Source organism: Microtus pennsylvanicus, chromosome 11 (genome assembly GCF_037038515.1).
Source record: "Microtus pennsylvanicus isolate mMicPen1 chromosome 11, mMicPen1.hap1, whole genome shotgun sequence".
Lineage (NCBI taxonomy): Eukaryota > Metazoa > Chordata > Mammalia > Rodentia > Cricetidae > Microtus > Microtus pennsylvanicus.
Genome location: NC_134589.1, coordinates 86,136,764 through 86,157,244, shown reverse-complemented (window position 1 = coordinate 86,157,244; position 20,481 = coordinate 86,136,764). Strand labels below are relative to the sequence as shown.

The 20,481-nt window shown below is 46.9% G+C and overlaps 1 protein-coding gene across 4 annotated transcripts in view; it reads right to left on the bottom strand.

Moving 5' to 3' along the window:
* Kcnip1 (potassium voltage-gated channel interacting protein 1) overlaps window positions 1-20,481 on the bottom strand; it is a 371,905-nt gene that overhangs the window by 166,376 nt on the left and 185,048 nt on the right. The window contains exon 1 of one of the 4 annotated variants that reach the window (XM_075941349.1): window positions 12,467-12,527. The exons of the other annotated variants lie outside the window; for them this stretch is intronic. The gene's annotated coding sequence lies outside the window, so the exon portion shown is untranslated. Of the gene's footprint in view, window positions 1-12,466; window positions 12,528-20,481 lie in introns of those variants that run through there. 4 annotated transcript variants of the gene reach the window in all.

Here is a 20,481-nt window from a genome sequence, read left to right as displayed (position 1 = left end):
AACAGCAGTGAGCACCAGCTCTGTGGGGCGGTGCAGAGGAAGGGGTGGGTGAAAGGAGAAGGGAGAAGAGGGAGGAAAATGATAAACACTGGAAAGAAACAAACAGAGTCAAACGAGGCTTCTGTCTGCAGCAGAAGGAATTAAGTGGGACATAAAAAGAATTTCCCAACTGGGAAGCCTGCCTGCAAAGAAAAATCTCCGTCTTGATTAAGAAAAACCAAATGCACACCCTGGCAATTGGCTGAGGATGGTAAATCTCCACACAGGGAAGGAGGCTGAGCCTCATGGCCATGGCCTTGGTCTTGATGCTCCTAGGGTGCTTGAGAGTCCTTTTCTCTTCCAGGATCCCTCCACCCTCAGGGCTCCCTCTGCATTGCCCTAATCGGACTTGGTACACAAGACACGTCCTTTAATCCCCTCGCAGAATGGCAAGCCTGGCTGCAACATTAGACAAGACTTAACGAAAATCCTGAGGTGACAACCACAAAATACACAGTGAGCACATCTCCAATCCAGATAAGCGGGTACACAAAATGCAATTTCCTTTTGGAGGCTCCTGGGACCATCCTTTCCTTCCTAGGTTTCTAATGTTTTCCAGCCCAGGGCCAATGCCGGCCCACCCTCCTCCATTACTAGTCCTACCTAGACTAAGGGCTTCAAACTCCAGGCCTGTAGGCTTGCCCCATGTTCTAGATATAGTCTATTGGATACATATGGCCTTAATACACAGACTACAAAACAAAACAAATCAACACTTTGAATGGCATCTGCATACCTGGGTGTTCACGACCAATCAGAGGACCTGGCCTCATCAGGTGACATTTCCACAGGTATGATTAGTGAAACTGCTTTCATTAGTCAACACTTGCTCTGGTTAGCACCTGACATTATCCTACAGGTCCAGACACTCGAACATGAGAGCAAGGGACATGGCAGTGTCCTCCTGTGCTGCCCTCCTGTACTGAGGCAAGCACTGTCGTGAGTGTAAAAATCTCTGCCCAAACTCTCTCCCAAGCAAGTCACCTCATGCTCCTCCATCAACCCGGCCAGGTATTCATTTGATAAACATCAAGAGGACTTCCTCGGTTCCAGCTGATGGCAGAAGATTAACCAAGACAGACTTCCTGGGCCTTCCCACAGCCTTGCTTACTTGCAACTAGGCATGGCTGGTTACCCCATCCTTCTAGGTGTGTGGTATCCTCACACATCCTACGATGAAACCCTTGGCATGGACCAGTGAACTCACCTGCACCACCACACTCCTGGAGGACAGCTAGCATTCTAGCGAACTGGCTCATGGCCAGTAGAGGGACAAGCTATGAAGCAGAGTGTTAAATAACAGCCCTCCTAGGCTAGCCTGGGCTTAAATCCTGATTCACTGTGACCTAGGACAAGTGACTCAGCAGCTCTGGGCCTCAGCGATCATTCCCCCTGTACAAAGAGCATCGATAACTGCGAAGTGAGCAAGCATAGTAAGCATTCCAGCTGAGGATGTGATTAGTAAGTCAATATAAGGCAGAGGTGTGCAGCCTCTAGGCTGGGAATAGATCATAGAAGTTCCAGGTACCTTCTCTGTTCAAGATTTGGTGAGGCATCTGATGCATCCATCACGCCATAGCTGTGTGGAGTCCAGTGTCTGGACCATGGTGGGGTGGAGTGTTCACTTGAATTTCTTCCTCTCTACTCTAGGCCAACAGCTTCATGTTGGAAAACTCAGTCTCTGCATACCCTTGGAAGGAATCCCCTGCATAGCTAACAACCCAGATCTGAGGATGACATCATTCCTGGGAGCCCTCCAAGACCAGCTGGGCTGAGTGTCTTGAATCTCAGTACATCTGAGCGCTGGCCCTGCTCCTGGCCAGCATTGCCCTCCTGTACAGCTCCTGATTGCCTCACTAGACCGTCTCAGGGGCTGCTGCCCTTTCCCACACAGCTGGACAGTGGAAAGCGTCAACTGGAGCTTGTTATCCATGCTCAGCATCCTCTCCCAGGTTCCTGCTGCACTCGTGAGCCCTGTCCCACTCCTTTAGCTCCAGAAGGTCCTGCAGGAACCCTACCTCTTGTTTACTGTGGTGCAACCACTGCTGAATCCTCCCTTCTCCTCTCCGTGCCTATCCTGGAGAAACCCTCAATCCTTTCCAGATGTGCTATATTCCTGGTCTTCCCTGTCACTGACAGCTGAATGCAAACACCACCTCCTCTGCGAGTCTGCCAGGATTTCCACATTAGAAGCATCTCCTTTTTTTTAATTTTAGTTTTTTAAAAAAGAAAACAAACTATCTTTTTTCATGTTAGGTACCCATCCCAGTTCCTGCTCCCTTCCTCCTCCCATTTCTTCCACCTTCCCCTGCACCCCACCCGCCATCCACTCTTCAGAGAGGATAAGGTACATTACTTTGAGGAAGGTCCAAGGCCTTCCCTACTATATCTAGGCTGAGTAAGGTATCCATCCAAAGAGAATGGGTTCCAAAAAGGCAGTAAAAGCAGTAGGAATAAATTCTGGTGTCACTGCCAACGGCCCCATAGTTTGCCCCAGCCATACAACTGTCACCCACGTTCAGCAGGTCTTGTTTGGTCCTATGCTGGTTCTTTCTCTGTCTATCTGGAGTTGGTGAGCTCCCATTAGCTCAGGTAAATTCTCAGTGGGTGTCACCATCATGGTCTCGACCTCTTTAGTCTCACTCCTAGCTGGTTGTGGTAGAAGCCGCTCCTTGCTCGGCCTTCATCCCCCTCCTCTGCGTGCTCTGGTTTCACTGCCTTTACTGTGCTTATCATTGCCTGGAATTATCTGACTGATTGGTTTACTTAGCTGTTGCCCACCCTCCCCCAACTATTGGAGCAGTAGAGTATTAGTTCCATGGAAACAAGAGCTTGATTTTCCTCGGTTACGTTTAGATCTGTATCCCAGCTGCCAGCACAGTGCCTGGCACACGGCAAACTCTCAATAAATATTTTAGGAATCAATATGTGAATTAATGGATTCATTTCTTTCCAATGCCAAGAGCTGCAGCCTGATCCCGCCCAAGCCTGATGCTGTGCAGAGATTTCTTTTGACAAATGGTTCTAATTTTACTAACTTCCTAAAGGCAGAGAAAAGGCGATGTCCTTGCTCAATATAGCAGAGAGGCCTGCCTGGGCCACTCTCCAGCCCATCATGACTGTCATGAGCACATGTGCATGCGCACATGCAATTCCCTTTCCAGGCATGACTGGGAAGGCAGTGGAGTCCGGTCTTGGGCTGTGTAGGATTCCAGAGATGGCAAACTGAATCCTGACCTGAGATGCTGGGAGATGAAGTGTGAGGCTGATGCTGCCCTGAGTGACACATGGTGGTCACTTTAGAAGGATAGGGAAGGAGATTTACATGGCGTATCTGCAGTGGTTACTCAAATGTCTGTAGTATCTACTCTGGAAGGGGGTTAGGAACAAACTGAGTGTATGTCTGCTCCAGCAGCACCTCCCGATGTAGACGCAGATGATAACGGGATCTTGAGTGTGGTGAAGGTCATACAGACAGGTGCAGAAAGCATTGCAGAAGCCCAGGCAATGAGTGCTACAATCCTTCCTAGGGAAGAAGCTAGTCAAAGCGCCAGAGAGGTTCAGATAATTGAGCCCTATAGGGTAAGTATGTATACATGTTGCTAAAAGACAACAAGAAGAAAAGGCAAGCAGGGATAAGTGAGGAAAAGAAAGCATGATGAACTATTATTACCATCACCGCCACCATCATTGCCATCACCACCACCATTACCATCACGAGCACCATCACTGCCATCACCACCATCACCATCTTCAAGATCATCACCATCATCATCATCACTGCCATGTTCACCGTCACCACCTTCACCATCACCACCACTACCACGATCACACCACCATTTACATCATTTCTGTTAATATTTACTGGAACTGGACCTCATCAGACACTGTTGTACAGATTGTCTGAGGAAGAACCCTCAGATCCACAAAGGTTCTGTAATCCTTAAAACCCACCTATTTGCTTATGTCTATTTTGCTGCTGTGAACTAATACCATGACCAAGGCATCTTATAAAAGAAATAATTTAATCGAGGGCTCGTTTTCAGTCTCAGAGGGTTAGTCCACTATCATCACATCGTGGAGCAGGGAGTATAGCAGCATGCAGGCACGACACTGTAGCAGGAGCCCAGATCTCACATAGGATCCACAAGATGGAAGCAGAGGAAGTGAGACTGGGCCCAGCATGAACTTTTGAAACCTCAAAACCCATCCCCAGTGACACGCCTCCTCCAACAAGGTCACACCTCCTAATCCTTCCCAGACACTTTACCTAACTGGTCACCAAGTATTCAAATGAATGAGTGATGGAGGAAGGTCATTGGCTAATAAAGGAACTGACTTGGCTCATGTTATTGGTTAGGACATAGGTAGGTGGAGTAAACAGAACAGAATGCCGGGAGGAAGAGGAAGTGAGGTCAGACTCCACAGCTCTTCTCTCGGGAGCAGACACCTCAGAGAGAGACGCCATGCTACCTGCTCCAGGGAAGACGCACGCTATGAAGCTCCGACCCAGGATGGACTTAGGCTAGAATCTTCCCAGTAAGACCGGTGCTATACAGATGATAAGAAATGGGCTAGTCCAGGTGGGAGAGTTAGCCTAGAAGATGCTAGGTAGAAATGAGCCAAGCAGTGTTTAAGAGAATACAGTGTCCATGTAATTATTTCGGGGCATAAGCTAGCTGAGCCGGCGGCTGGGGTGTTGGGGACGCAGCCCCGCCGCCCCTATTTACTACAAATGAGCCTATGAGGAACACTCCTGTTCCAACCACCACAGCTTACCTAAGCATCTTTTCAGACTGCCTTTCCCAGATTCTCTTCTGTAACCAAGGGTGTTTCTGCTTAACCTTCCTTATGGTTTTAGAGAATGGCACACTTATATGAATACATTCTTCTGAGAGACCAAATAGCTATTGCTTAGCTATGGGCCTATTGTTTAGCTGTGCCCAAAATCCAAGGTGCTTCAGTGTTTTCACCACTTTTTAGTGCCTTCCATGAAATCCCAGAGCTCCTACAGTTTCAATCAGACAGAAACAATACCTATCATGTATCTCAACAGACTCTCACAGGCACAAACAGGGCTATTGATGGGCATTTGCTGAATAAATGATACTTTAGCTATAAAGCACTTATCAATGTTCACTGATAACAACACCACCAGTGGCAACTACGGATGATCACTGTTCTGAGGTCTCATGTCTCTGTGGTCACAGAAGGTTTGGAGACATCATCTCAGAAGAAGGAAAATAGAGTTTTCCTATTGCAAGATTCCCCTGAGCCTTCAATGTGTAGTAAGCATACTTCACGAAAGTCTCATCTTTCAAGAGATGTTTCAAAACAATAACATTTCCTAAGCATATTTAAGCATTCTCATAGTGTTTTTAAGGCACTTTTCTGGACTGCTGCTGTTAAATTGAATGTTCAGTGATTCTGCTGATGGTAGACCAGTTGTCTTTTCTCCTACATACCAGAGACTGAATTCAAGGCTTCATACATGCTAGGCATTGAGCCACACCCCAACCTTTCAATTATTATTATTATTGCTTGAGCTAGAATCTCATTAAGTTGCCAGGCTACCCTTGAACTTGCTCCACAATCCGGGCAGGCTCTAAATCATTGATCCTGCTGCATCAGCCTTCTGATTGATTAGCTGGGACCACAGGCCTGGGTTACCAGGCCTAATGCTTAAGTGTGTTCTTACTGTGGTTAAGAGGTAGATAATGATTTTATCAACTAGTTTCACGAATAGTTTGTGAGAAGAGGTGTTCTCTGAACATTATCACAGTCTAATGTGGGGTCTAAAATCACCATGCTGAAAAAGAATCAAGGGATCCAATTCTTTGAAAAGTGCATGAAAGTTGAGGCGAATCAGGCTGGAATGTGGCACAAGCTTTTAAAGCCCATGTGAGATTTCTTTTCATTAGAGCGAATACAGCTAGCTAATGATGACAGGATTTCTGGCTCTAGCAGAATTGGAGTGGAGGCAGAGGGCTGGTTCCCAGGAGTGTGAGTCCCCCAGGACACTGCTTGCTTCTCTAGCCTCAGTCATGATGATAGACGTACCAGCATCAGGTTCCTTCTCTAGAGCTATAGGGCAAAAGGGTGATTTTGAAGATGGTGAACTTGTGCAGAAGACCCACTGTCTGGAAGGATTGCTGATTGACTCACTGGTCGCCTCTAGTCCTGCCTGAGTTTATGCTGCTTGGAAACCCGGATGTGACACCTATGTCCTATCAGGGAGGTATACCCCTACCTGTTCCACAGAGATCTCTGTGTGCTAGATCTTTATGCTAAAGGTGGATTAACAATTAGACACAAACTATCACAGAAAATCTGGCTGCCCTGACTTTGATCCTATAACATCCTAGAGAAACGAGGATTCTCTAAAGAGATGCTTAAGCCCTCTCTTTGGCTGTTAGACTATTGAAATGACAGTCTCCATGAAACTGGAATTTCCCCCAGGAGTGTCATGTTGGGAGAAGGAGACAGCTGAAGCCTGATACCAGCCAGAAGGGGATCTTGTTTTCCAAATTTTTCTCTCAGTGCTGACAAGTTGTCAGACTACCAAGTAGGGAGAGACAGAAGCAGAGACAATGAGGTAGCAGGGATGGCGAGATCACAGTTTGACCCAGACTGCTAAGCTGCGCATACCTCCGGCCTCCCACTTAAATGCAAACCTCATGTCAGGACCTCTGAAGATGGACATGGAGAGGAGCTCACTGGACCTCTTTGTCTTTCCTCCCACATTGAATAAATCCACTTTTTTTGTCTCCCCCACCACCAATTTGTCTCTTTCATTGAGTCATTGAAGATGGGTAGGTGGGCCTGGTTCATTAGGACTGCCAGGGCCCAGGTTCTGATCCTTAAAACTCTGGAAATCAGGTAGGTGGGGGAAGAGAGGAGATTTGTGTTTCCTGGAATTTGCAATTGGGTGCAAACACTACATGGGTTTGTTGTCTAAGGAATAAAAAATAAAAAATAATTGAAAATGGATTTGCGTTGGCAGCTCCAATCCTGTCAAGTCACTGAAAATTCCCAACACCATCTCTCGTGGAGAAGTGGGAGCTTAACTCAATGTCCACGTAATTCTCCAAGATAGAACTCCAGGAATCATTCTCTGTGTGAAGTTCCCACAGCCAAGGAGGTGGTGCACCATAAGAGTGAGCCAGCAGCACCAACAGACCATAGTTCTGAAGGCCCAGGAACTCCCACAGTCTGTGACAGAGACGAAATCCAAGCTAACTGAAATAAATAGCAGGTAGGCTAACAGCTGTCAGCTCAGCAATAACAGTGGAAGCCAGAAGATGGGAGATAGTTTGTCCACATGTCAAGAGAAAATAACTGACTACCAGCAAATGTATACTAGTAAAAATGGAGCTCAAAAATAAGAATAAACTAAAGACACTTTTTTTTTATACAAAATGGAACTGAAGGTTGACTACCAACTGGCTTTCAACAAAGAAAATTCTAGAAGATGCTGCTTAGCCAGGAGGAAAATTAAGCCAGACCAGAGGTTTGCGATTCAAAACTCAAATATGCTATTAATAAGAATGTAGATGTAACCTGAGCTCACTGCAGAAATTAACGATATGAAAGCCCAGCTTACTGAGTTAAAATAAGATAAGGTATTAAGATCACATGTGATTCAGTAGGGTGTGGCTGGCCAACTCCCTCCCAGTGGCTGTAAGTAAAAGAAAAAGAAAACCTTTAAGAATAGAAGTTTGGGGAGACAGTAGAAGTGCTTATTAAATGGGCCACAACAGCAGAAATATCCTCTCAAAATTCTGATAGCTAGAAAAAATGCTTCTCTAGAGATGGTTTCTGAAGGTTGATGCTGGCCGGGCCAGAGGTTGACCACTGGAGGATGCAGGGAGCTTTTGGCAGTTGGACAGCGTTGGCAAGATGGACTGGAAGTTAGGGAGCCAAGACCCAGAGGCCTGACAATGTTAGTTGGGGCCCACAGGCCGGAGCTGGGCACTGAAGCTGCAAAGGAATCTGTCGCTGAGAGTCTGGAGGAGGAGATTAGAATGGTCTCCTCTGACCTCATGGGGCAGGCTGTAGGAGACAAAACCTCAGTAGACTTACATACTTGACTGTTTGTCCCTTAAGGCATTTGATGGATCTTGAAGCCACCAAAGCTCAAATGTCACAAGGACACACTGTAGTTTGGATCCTAAATGTTCCCCAGCAGCCTGTGTTGGTCCCTGCCTGATGCTAGTAAGAAGTAGTGAAATGGAGCTAAGCGGGAGGTCTTCAGGTCATTGGGGATGGAACCTAGCCAAGTCAGTCTTCTCCATAGCTCCCTGGCTGGTGATGCAGTTTTGTTTAACTGCAAGCTCTTGTCATGATATGCTGCTTCATTGGAGTGCCAGACAAAAGACCCAATCCTGCATATACTGCAACATCCAACACGGAGTCACAGCAAACCTTAGCTGTTTGTAACGTAATTATATTTGGTTTTTCATTAAAAAAGGTTGGCCGACACGGGGCTGAACTGAACCTTCTATCTTTTAGACTGAGTTTGAAAATGAAGCCAGCCAGGCCTTTGGTGAAAAGTCATGAAAAGTTATCCATATGAAGGGCTAGCCTTCGTCTCTCTGAAATGGCAGCTCATTCCTTTGCAGTCTGCACCGCAGTAACTGCCCTGTTGCTTGCATTCCTAGCAGAGGAACACCCAAGATCCCCTGGAGGATTAGCACAAAAGCTCATGAAGCTCATATGGACACAAGATCTAGTATGCCGTCACAATTCCCAGGTCTTCAAAAGGCAGGGAGAGGAAGAGAAAAGGAAGCAAACAATAAAAGCAGACACACAGATAAACCCCAGATAATCACCAGAGAAGGACTTGAAGCTATGATTACTGTGTCAAAGAGAAAAGATAGACAAAGTGAATGAAAATACAGCTTTCTGTTCAACTGCCGGCATTATTCTCAATGGAGGGGGCAGTACAAACTTACTGGAAGGGTTTCAGAGCAAACTGGATAAGCAGAGTATGGAGCACCAGTGATTTGGAGTCAGAGCAATGAATAGCAAGCTAAACCAGAGAGGGAAGAGGGGGGATGCTAAAATGGTTAGTGTGAGCATCACGTGGGACACAGCAAGGGACCAGTGTAGGCAGGACTGTCGTTCTTGGGCAGACAGGGAAGCCAAGCACAAGTAACATTGGAAAATTCATCCCCTGGAGTTTCTGAACTAGTAAAGAACATCAACCTGCCAATTTGGGACACCCAGTCCTTCCAAAGAGAAACACAAAGAAAATCACCACTAAAGATTCCCTAGGCAGCCGGGCGGTGGTGGCGCACGCCTTTAATCCCAGCACTCGGGAGGCAGAGGCAGGTGGATCTCTGTGAGTTGGGGACCAGCCTAGTCTACAGAGCTAGTTCCAGGACAGGCTCCAAAGCCACAGAGAAACCCTGTCTCGAAAAACAAAACAACAACAACAAAAAAGATTCCCTAGGCAAAATGTCCAATACCAAAGACAAAGAATAATTTTTTAAAAAATCACATGGAGAAAAGAGAAAGTATTTCAATGAGGGACTAAAGTCATTAGCTCTGACTTTCCAGCTAACTTGTATGGGATCTACAAGCAGTGTAAAAACACTTAAACTGAAAGGAATGTCTCCCCTCCAGTATTACTATTTAAGTACAATTAAATAGTCTACAATATAAGTTTTAGACAATGAGAGCTGAAAACTAAGAAAAACAATGAATGCCACCATGCTAACAGTAGAAAATAAGTCATTGGGGAGTCTTCGGGCAAAAAGGATTCCAGCCAGAGCAGAAGATTACAAGAAGGGAAGGAAACAAGGTAAATATCTGAGTTAATGTAAGAGAATATTGACTATTCAAAATGACAATGTGATGTAGAAGGGTCTTCTATATATCTGTTGCTTTCATTGGTTAATTAATAAAGAAAACTGCTTGGCCTGATAGGTCAGAACATAGGTATGCGGGGAAGACAGAACAGAATTGTGGGAGGAAGAAAGCAGAGGCAGGCAGACGCCATGAAGCTCTGGCCCAAGATGGACATGGGTTAGAATCTTCCTGGTAGGCCACGACCCTGTGGTGATACACAGATTACTAGATATGGGTTAAAGCAAAATATGAGAGTTAGCCAAGAAGAGACCAGATATAATGGGCCAGGCAGTGTTTAAATGAATACAGTGTCTGTGTAATTATTTCAGGCATAAGCTAGCTGTGCGGGAGCTGGGTGGGATGAAAAGCAGGCCTGCTCCCCTATTACCACAACAATGATAGTGACTTAGGAAATTCACAGCAGAAGCCAAATGTTTAGCAATAGCACAGAAATCCAAAGGGGAGCACTGACATGCAACTATTGGAGGCCCTTGAATTGTTCAATAAGAGTGCCAGCTTAACAATGGACTGCATCCAACTCTCACGAGCTGAGTCAGAGGATCATGGGTTCCATGTCAGGCTGAACCATGCAAGACTCTGCCTCAAAATTTAAAACAGAACACTGTAATGAGCTAAAGATATACAGTGTAACTTCTAAGCTCACTCCTGAAAGTAATTCAGGAATGTGAATGACAAGCTAATATGGGGGAAATATAATGACAAAGATGTTTGCTTAATTAAATACAAATATATGAAAGACGAGGCGGTGTGAGAAGAGGTAGCATGAACAGGAAACAAACAGCAAGTGATGACGTGGCTCAGTGGCTTGCCTGGATGTTCAAGGCTCCTGGGGTCAGTCCCCAGCACTGCAAAACATACCCCTTGAAATTCAGTCATTGCTGGGATATAGTTTCATGACTGGATTCTTTCCTAGCAGGTGCAAGGCCCTGTGTTTTATTCCTGGCACAATGAAAGCAAAATAGCAAGGTGATAGGATCAAATTCTATAATGTCAGTAAACATATTAAATATAAATGGAGTAAAAAAAATAACATAAAAACCAAACTAGCAAACAATAAATAGTCTGTAAATCAGGAAGGAGGTAATCACAGATAATAAAGTTATCAATGAGGTCAATATTTTAAGGGCTGAAGTGTACATGTACATCTCTATTCTGAACTGTGTTAGAAAGTCTGGTCGCTCATTCTGTGATGTGGGATTCCCCTTTGTATGCTGTGATTACCATTGATTAATAAAGAACTTCTTTGAGCCTATAAAAGGGCAGAACAGAACTAAGAGGGAAAAACTAAACTGAATGCTGGGAGAAAGAAGGTGGAGTCAGGGAGAAGTCATGAGCTGTCACAGAAGACAGGCATCAGGAAACTTATTGGTAGGCCATAGGCCTCATGGTAAAATATTAAATAGTGGAAATTGGTTAATTTTAGATGTAAGAGTTAGCTAGCAATACACTTAAGCTGTTGACCAAACAGTATTCCAAATAATATAACTTTTGCGTGATTATTTCAGGTTTGGGGAGCCAGGGAGAAACAGCCTCCTCCTACAATCTTGAATCTGACAATTAGTGTCATTTTTAAGTCTGCAGCTATAAGGCTTGGAGGGGAAGAAAAATTCCTTGTAGTATTCGATGACTCACTAAGGAGCTGGCCCAGTAAGAAGGCAGCCTCTACTCAAGTGTAACTCCCTGCTAACCCTGGCTTTTATCCCTATTCATCTCACCTATGGTTTTGTTGTTGTTTTTTCCTTGTTGGTTTCTGGGACCATATGAGGAAGCAGTGGGGATTCAAAGGCAATTGATGGAGAAAGGTCCATGCCCCACTCCTAATTCCATCAAGTCAGTCACGTGCTGTTGGGTGACTTCTCTACTCACATGGAAACCACAGATTAGCTGGCCACACTAAGATAGTTAACAAAAGAAGAGGAGAGTAGCAAGGATGCTAGAAGCTTCAGAAAAGGACACTATCACCATCTAATGATGGGGGGGTGATGTACAGGGGATGGTGACAAAGCTCTGAAACACCCATCCCTGTGGCCCTATTAATCATGTTGCTGAAGTCAAGCAAAATGAGGTATGGCTTGTTTCAAACTTTTCCCCCATGCTACTTAAGAATGAATATTTAACTCTTGTTTTAAGATGAATCTTTAGGTGGTGTCTTGTTGTTATTGTTTTAAATTTAGTATGTGTATGCATGCATTCATTCACATGTGTGCAGCCTGAAGTCAGAGGACAATTTCAGATGTCCTTAGGGTCCTCACACTTCTTTTGTTTTACACAGGGTGTTTCATTGGCTCAGATCTTCACCAAGAAGGCAGGGCTAGCTGTGCAGTAAACTTCAGGAATCCTTCTGCTCCCATCTCCCATTGCTCCACCCCTGGGCTAACTTGTGCATGCAAGGCTTGGCTTATTGTGAGGGTTCTGGAGAATCGAACTCAGTTCCCTATGCTTTTGAGGTAAATGCCTTCCCACTGAGCCATTTCCCCAGCCCCCAGTGATATTTACTGAACTAGGTTGTTCTGAGAACTAGGAATACTGCCTGATTCTTTTCTTCTTTTCTTACCTCAGAATACAAGAATGTCTTGGTCTGAATGTTTGTATCCTCCCATGCATACGCTGCAACTGAAGCCGTGTTGTGATGTGGGTCACCTGGGAGATGATGATGTAGCTCTTATAAGTGATTAGTGTCCTTACAGCAGAGGTACATTCATGTCCATTGCACTAGAGACAAGGCACTCTCCAGAAATTGTCAGTGCCTTGATTATAGATTTTCCAGCTTCAGAACTACAAGCAATAGATACCTGCCTTTTATAAATTACCTGGTCTAAAGTATTTTGTTATAACAACGTGAATGGACTACCATCGCTTGTGTCTGTTTTCTTTCCTTCGCAAAACTAAATCTTGACATTTGACAGCTGTGAGCTGGGCACTTAGCTAAGTCCTTGTCTCTCAAGCCACCCTCTGAGCGACTCTATCAGACATCTAGATGGAGAGGCTGAGTCTGGAAAGTTCACATGATGGATTTTTCTGGTGCCTCACAGGGAGCTTATGACTCAGTCCCGCTTTACAACCCACATGGGCTGGATTTCCAAACAAGCTTCAAATGCTACATGTCATAATTTATTTTTCTCCCTATGGGGCCATAGATGAGCTTACTGCATAGTAGGTGTTTAATAAATGCTGTCAAGACCGCACTGTTCCTCAAGTTTGGCCCTTGGTTCAATGTGATATGGCGAAATTCACTGTTGGCATCACTCAGCCTGATTTGGATGTGTGGCAAGGAGCCCGGGGGCTGTAAGTCTGAGGTGGTGACTAGCTCTTCTTCTCACCCTGCTATGCAGTCAGTATCACTGGGCTAGGGGACTGACGGGAGTAAGGGGCTACTGGACCCCTCACACAGCCAGGCACTGTCTGAGGCACTTTTGACGCTGCATCTCCTAGAATTATGTAGGCGTGACCGTCTCGCTTTGGGGTGATGAACCAAGTGCATCTCAGGTAAAGGCTGCCCCAAGGCCAAACACCTGAAATGGCAGAGCCAGGCAGATTACCCTGCTGCGAGCCTCTTCCCCCTTCCCAGTGTCACTGCCACTTCATCACTGTGGTGGCAGCATCCAGAGGACCTCAGACTGCGACTGCGTGGGAGGGGCTTCACTGGGAGGACATTGTCACTTCTCTGTGAAGATGACAGAGTCACTCAATCACCTGCCTGGCTGGGGTGTGAAGTCTCAGGCAGAGAACTCTCTGGTGACAGACACAGGGTACCTCATCCTCCATTCCCAGGAAAGTCTGAACATCACTCATCCAGCTAAGAAAGATGAATCCCTCCCAGGGGATTGATGAAGCTGGTATCACTGGCTGTCTGGGTCCTGTTAAAAGCTTATTGTGAGTTTAGATGGAAGTCTCACAGTCAGGAGGCTGGGGGAATGATTGAGACGGTCCAGGAGGTCAGGGCACAAGCAGATCAGCCTGAGAAGAAAGCCTCTGGCCTTGCCCACCAGAAGAGGGACATGGGTCATGGGGATCATTAGGTCACATGCAAACTAGAATCACTTATAGCAATAGAAAAGGGATTCCGAAATGATTTGTTCTACCACTACTCAGCTGAGGATGAATGGAGAAATCAAGGCACAGAGAAGTATAAGGACTTATCCAAAGCCACACAGCCAAAAGAACCATGCTGAAGGAATTGGAGGTCAGAAACAAGACACTTGCCTACGATTACCTGTGGCATCACCTAGCCCCACAGTCCATTCTATAGGTGCGATCACTGAGGCAGACAGAGTCCAGGGGAAGAATTTCAAGGTGGACACAGAATGGCTCAGTAAGCAGCGTTAGAGCTCCCAGTTCCATCCTGCTTTTGGCGTTACCACCACGTTCTGTCTTACCAGAGCCAACAAGTGTCTGGGCTCATGTCTCAACCACACAGCTCATGTTTATTTGCCTGCTAGTCCACTCGGGCTTTTCTGGGATTCCATTTTCTTCTTAGGTTGAGGGAGGGCCGGTTTGAAAGAACGCCTATGAAGTGCAGAGGGAATCAGAACTCAGTGGGGGCTAGTTTACATATTCAGGATGCTCATGGACAGGCCCCATTCATGACAGACGACGGAGGGGGAACTCTTCGGTTTTCTGGGGAGGGGAGGCAAGACTTCATGTTTTGAATTTTCCATCTATTATTATCTGAAGAGCATCCTGGCTGCTGGGGAGACTGCGGGTACATTGTAGCCCTGGTAGATACAAAGCAGGGCCAGGTAGAAGCATGGGAGTGGAGGCCACCCACAGCACTGCCGTCTGAGGATGGAGTCCTTCACTGTTTGCCATTCCCAAGACTGGGACTGTGCGCGGGTCCTCACAGCTTCCCTCCTGTACCTCGGAGTACCTCTCTGGAATTTTGCAGGGTATGGGGAGAGCAGCACTTGGAGCAGACTCTATGCTATCCAGGAAAACCAGCATCTAGTCTGTCTGCAGGGTGTAGGCTGGGAAAGCCATGGGCTAGTCAAGTTCCTGACCCTCCTCTAATTTTAATACGGTTTGTCTTCGCCAAAACTGATGCTGAGGTTGTCCCTAGTAGGATAGTATGGGTCCTGAAGGCAGAGCCCCATCAGTGGGTTAGTGCTTTTCTCGTGTGAATGATAACTTTATTTTCTCCGCATGAAGACCCACTTGTCCTTCCAGCTTTCTCGCTCCATGAGCATGCCTAGAAGCAGCTCTAGAGCCCACACCAGAAGCAGGTTAGATGCTGGTACCATGCCTCCTAGCTTCCGAACCTGAGTAAGCTTCCTCTTTAGGACTGGCCCTGACTTCCATATTCTGTTTTAGCAAAAGAAAGAGAGCTGGGCCACTGAGAAATCTTGGTCATTTTATGTTTGAGTTTTCCTGGGAATGTGGGAAGAGGTTTCCTTTGGAACTCAATAGGGAAGCATTTAAAAGTAGACAGACCCGCCCACACATGAGAAAACAGTGTCTTTGGGATCAATACCCAGATTAGTGGACAATCCCTTTATTTCTGTTGTTAAGTCAAGTCTCATTACAGTTTGGACTTGAGGGCACTACAAGGGCTATGCTTCTGTTCACCCCAAGGGCTAATATCCAGCATGCCCGAGAACACACTGAGCTAGAATTGGAAGACACACTTAAAGTTCTAGCAAAGACCAGACCACTAAACAAAGAATCCAATTCACCCTGCTAGTACTGGGGACTGGCTCCTTCCTATGGATTGATCATGTCTGCCCATAATCCATGTGTTAAAAACTTAATCTCCCAATCCACAGGCTGATGGTATTTTAAGGTGGGCCTTCAAAGAATTGTTAAGATTAGATGAAGCCATGCAGGCCCTCTGCCAATCAGCGACTTTATAAGAAGAAGAAAGGGGATTCTGTCAAGCCTGCTCGATCACACGTTGTCTTCCAACATGGGTCAGGGCAGGAGGCCTCCACACACATCAGTACCATGCTCATGGACTCTTCGACCTCCAGACCCGTGAGTTCCATAAACGTCTAAATTCCCATTGGTTATAAAATACCCAGTCTTGGTTATTTTGTTATTGCAACAGAAAATGCACCAAATAACCCTCACTGAGTTACTTGCTAGGAACTCAAGCTGTGCCAGATACAATGGGGAAGAAGGATGCTCAGAAGCCTGCTCTTCTGGGGCTTGAAGACTAATGAAGTTGCCAGGCATAGACAAGGAAGCTGGTAGACCCAGCTGATGCTTAGCTTGGGCTATGTGCCGTGGGAGGAGTACCACTGAATGAGGAGAGGGGAGGCACGTCAAGGTAAGGCTTCAGAAGGAGTAGTCAGGGAAGGTCTCTTGGAAGAGGGATCACTTTTTCCTAAGGCCTAAATAGCAAGCAGAAAGGCTAGCTATTGGAGGATCTGCAGACTGAAGTAAGGAAAGAGCCTGCTGTCAGCGGAAGAGCTAGAAGTCACAACCACAGCAGGGAGAAGGGCTAAGGGAGGGCGTTGGGGTCCTGAGCAGGTGTGGCCTTGAGGGCAAGGGTCAAGAGTATGGATTTTACTCATCCAAAGGTTTAACGCTGAGGAGCGACTCCTGATGCATAGTTAATGTGACTTGTAGAAGGCAAATTTGGTAGCAAGAAGGCAGTTCTGAAATTCCTGCCAATGATCTAGAAGAGAGGTGAGGAGTGGGAGAGGGAGAGAGAAGTCGGGGAACAGAGATAGGTCAGAGATCAGGGCCACAGGACCTGTAAATGATCAGCAAGTGACATTTAAGGCAGAGAGAGAGAGAGAGAGAGAGAGAGAGAGAGAGAGAGAGAGAGAGAGAGAGAGAGAGAGAGAGAGGAGGCAGACCAGAGACTGGGAGCTGCGAGTCATTTAGTGAGAACCAGTGGATGAGAATTTCACTAAAGGATGGTGAGAAAGAGTGGCCCCAAACTGACTCATTTATGCTGATTAAATAAATAAATGAATAAGCAAACATAGGCATTTATAGAGGCACATAAGTACATAAATCTTCCCTTGGAAGGAGGAAGGCAGACACTCATCTGAGGGAGCACTAAGCATCCTGGGGCTACTGCTTGAAGCTTGCTTCCTCCATAGACTTAGAGCATCCCACAGAAGCACAATATTATTAATCTTTTGGCCAAGGACATAACTTGGTGCAAAGGGGGTTTCTGGAAAGAGGGCTGGGTATGGGTAAGGGTGGAGGTAGAGATGACCGAGGAGGAGCAACTGTTGTGGAAAGACCTATGGTTCTCAACCCAGAGGATGCTAATGTCAGGGTCCCTGCACTGGAGCAGTAAGAACAGAGGAGGATGGGGCCACAGAGATGAAAGCACCACTCCAGTTTGTCCCCAGGATTCATGGATTCAAAACTTTGTCCCTGGAGTGGTGATGTAAAGACTTTGGTGGTACCTTTAAGAGGTGAGCCTGGTGGAAGGGCATTAGGTCACTGAGGGTCTGTCCTTAGAAAAAATTAACATAGTTCTTCCCAACCCCTCCTCTGGCTTCCTACTTTGAGGAGTCGCTCATCATGAGGTGATAAAGCTGGGGGGAGGGGCTTCCTCAGAGTCAGTACCACACTGTCGGGTTTTAGCCTCCAAACAGTAACCAAAGCAAAGTTCTCTATAAGTTTTCCAGACTCAAGAGTTGTACCACAGTAACAGAAATGGGTTAATACACCATCCGCTGTGTATCTGTCACGTCAAGATATGTGGGGCTGATCGATCACCCCTGTTTAATTGTGAAGTCAAGATCTGGTCTGACAAGTGCCTCAGAATAGCTGTGGAAAGGGCACTTAGAAGTGAAAGTTCATGCCCTGGGGGTTCAAGCACAGGGTTTCATTAGCTTCTCTGCTCTCGCAGAGGAGGGACTGAGGACAGCCATCACACCCTGTCATGAGGTGATGGTCCCAACTGAGAACCATTCTCAAAGCCTAGATTTCTTTATCCAATAAATGGGACAGGCCATAATAGTGGTTTCTTGGGGGCTGTCTGGCCAGGAGAGGTAACCACAGAGCTGAACTCAACATTGTTAGTTATTCTTGCTTTAAATGGTGCTAAGTCTGGGGCCAGAGGGGACACAATGGCCTACTCACGGCGGATAATTTGAGGACAGTGTAATGAAGGGACCGTGCAGAGGAGGGGATGTGTAGATAAAGCACATAGACAATGCAGTTGCCCCAGGATAGAAAGAGTGGGTGCTTGAGCACCTCAATACCCCAGCAGTGGTGGCAGGCTTTCCACGAAGAACCAGCAAGAGAGGATGGACTGAAGGAGCCCAGGAACATGACTAGCCCACTGGAGCCCTCAGAAGAGCCGACAATGCCACACTCCTGTCTCTACACTGCTGCTGGTGTTTTTGTTTAGCAAACAGCTGTAGGAGACAGAGGGCTCATTGCCAGGGCCCTCCCGGCTCGGTCTTCTAAGCTCAGCCTGTAGAAAGGCAGCATAGAACAGATCCCAAGGACAAGCGGAGAATGTTCAATCCGAGGGGGGAGAGGAGAAAGCAGGCACTTAAGGCATGCCCGTGTCATACACAGGGGAACTGAGGCTCAGTGGGGTGACATTGGTTGCCCAGGATAGAACTTGCTGGCTTTACTCATTAGCCTACTTTCACTCACTGAGCTACACCCCCTGTTAGGACTCATTTTCTTCATTTTATAGCTAACGTATCATGTACACAGGAAGAGGTAAAGTGACCCATTCAAAGTCACAGGCACAACTGCCAGGACCAGGCCAGGTGTCCCCGAGACCAGGCTGTTTCTGTCCCTCAGCACCATCTTGCCTTGTTAGGACAGAAGCACATGCAAATTATGCCTAGAGGTGGCATCTCTGAGTGAATCCAAGTGAGGCAGCATGTGGCACACAGGTGGCCCTGGCGATCTATCTTCCCTGGTAGCGCTGGCCTAGGAATGAACCCTTACTTCAGTTCTCAAAGCCACCTTCCAGGGAAACTGCGGGATACGGCCTCTCCTCCAGCAAAGATTTTTCCGCGCCAGGGCTGCCCGGTGTGACTTCCCTCAATCCATCCTGCTGATCGCCCTGGAGACATATCCCTGAAGCCACCCGCTCCTTGGCTGCCCTCCCCACCCCGGCAGCCGTTCAGACTTCAGAGTGGGTTTTCTCTGACTGCTCTCTGCTTCTAGACAGATGCTACACAAGGCTGCCTGCCAAGGTCATTTTTAACTCTGCGCACTGCAGGTGAGGAGAGGAGACTTAAATCACAGACCAGACCGCAGGGGCAGCGCACACCTTAGGGTCTCGCAAGTGTGTGGGGGCAGGAAGGGACACTGCGTCCCTTTCCCCTCTTCACTTCAGCTTGACTGGGGTCAGAGGGACTTGGACTAACAGCAGGGACATGCTTAGCCTCATTGATCCCTTGGTAGAGCGGAGGAAGGGAGGATCTGAAGGAGAGGGAGATGTTGAAGGTGGAGGAGGATAGGCTATTGCAGGACATCGTTGGTTCTTGAGAAAGATGGAACCGGGCTCTGTTTTTTTCCCAAGGGTAGAGCATTTGGGCCTTTGTCTAATGACATACCCATCCTGCTGCTGGGAAAACTGAGGTAGGGAAGGTAAGGCTGCATCCAAAGCTACACAGACCATGGATGTTGGTGGGATGAGATGGTAAGCCAATATCTTGCCAGAAGCTGGGAGAGAGAACATGTAGATTAGAACCCAGGAGTCTTCAGCCTGAGTCAAGTCTTCACTCTGGTTTGCTATGTGACCCTGGACGAGCCACAACCACTCTCTGGCTTGCATCATCCTCACTGAAGGCTCAGCTCCTGTCTGATGTGTGTGAGGGGCAGTGACGCAGCAGGGAACGAGCAAGATCCTGCCTTTGTGCGGTTTATATTCCTAGCTGTGAGCAAACCTGAGACAACACGTGAGGTCTCTATTACCAATCTCATTTCACGCCGGACAAGATTGAACTTCATGCCTACATGGGATATTGGAGGGTAGGGATTGCGATGATTGCTTGGGCCCCCTCTGACCCTGGTGGTCTGTCCTCTATGAGAAGCAGCCCTGCTTCCCCGACCCCAAACCCACAGCTGCAGATCTGGGAATGTTGGAATCTTATTTATTTGGTCTGCAGATGAGCGATGAGATTTTTTTCCCCCCTCAAAAATAGATTTACCTTCTTAATTGTGTTTGAGTTAGATTTAGCAAGATATTAATTCCCAATTCTTGAATAAACATGGAAAGCAGGTGTTTAATTTGGGTAAGGCCTTTGCAAGTGCAAGAGGCAAGGGAAGGCTGGGGTGCTAGTGTGTCCTTTGGGTTCATCGAAGGTGAAGGTCAGGGAGGAAAACAAGAGAGGCGGGGTAGGATTCCAGCCTGCCCAACCTGAGGAGTGGAAGAAAGACCTGGGCTGCCATAGCCTGGGCAGAAACAGGCAGCTCTTGAGGGAGGATGGGACGGAGCTCTGTTTGTTCCCGAGAGTAGACGTTTGGCCCTTTTTCTAATAATACATTTTCCCCTCAATGGGTCTCTGGGGAAGACAGCTTTAAGGGTTTGGATGTGATCTGTTCCCTCCAAAACTCCCCATTATGAAGCTCTGGGAGAATGGGAAAATAATTTGATTGTGGCGCTCAGTGGTGAGGCCTTTGTGGGAAACCGAGACT